Raw genomic sequence first — 847 nt, forward strand, 5'->3', positions numbered from 1 at the left:
GTATGTCTGTGTATACCTATATTTTCTTATGTGTGCAGGGAGCTCTGTTAACCTAGTGGATAAGAAATTGTGTTGTCAACACGAAGGTATACAGTTCAAATCCTCCATATTCTCTATAGGAGGAAGTTGGGAAAATCTCCTCTCAAACAATTCACAGACTAAAAAACTGAAAGGTCAGCTCTGTGTTGGTCCTGACTGGAAGGTAATGAGACAGGGATGAGGGGTAGACTGTCCATGAGAATGACACTCTGTGTATGGAGAAATTCTACACATGAGTTCTGGAAGACACAGGACTCTGGCATGTCTCTGGGAGATGAGTGCTCACAGCAGATGGTGCTCAATGTCCTGAGGCTCAGGTGTAGGCAGGTGCTCTCTGTGAAGACTCAGTCCCTCTGTCCTCTCTGGGTCTGGCAGAGTCTGCTGCACACAGGCATGTGTGGCCTATGCATCTGCTCCTCTCAGACTCCCACCCAGGGCGGCTAGACCATCATAGCCATTCTGCCTGAACTCAGGTCCCACTCCGTATAGAACCAGAGATCTGTCAGAGTGTGTGAGTCAGGGAGAGGGTGGGCTTGGACTTTCCTCAAGGGTCCCTCCCCCTTAAACTCATATGGAGGGAATAATTATGGAGGGAATAATAGTGGCTTGGCACATCCTACCTCCAGGCCTGGGTCTTAGCAGGGCTATGTTCAACATGGCCTGGGTCCCTCTTTTAATCTCCAGTGGCAAGAGGTAGGAACAAATCTCAGAGATCTTGAGGCACCCACAGAATTTGTGTCAATCTTTTCAGTTCAGAGTCCAATAATGAATCCTTAGTTCTTCCCATCACTCATGAATACCTGTGTGT

Source organism: Elephantulus edwardii, unplaced genomic scaffold (assembly GCF_000299155.1).
Source record: "Elephantulus edwardii isolate Elephantulus edwardi_28Jun2011 unplaced genomic scaffold, EleEdw1.0 scaffold00219, whole genome shotgun sequence".
NCBI lineage: Eukaryota > Metazoa > Chordata > Mammalia > Macroscelidea > Macroscelididae > Elephantulus > Elephantulus edwardii.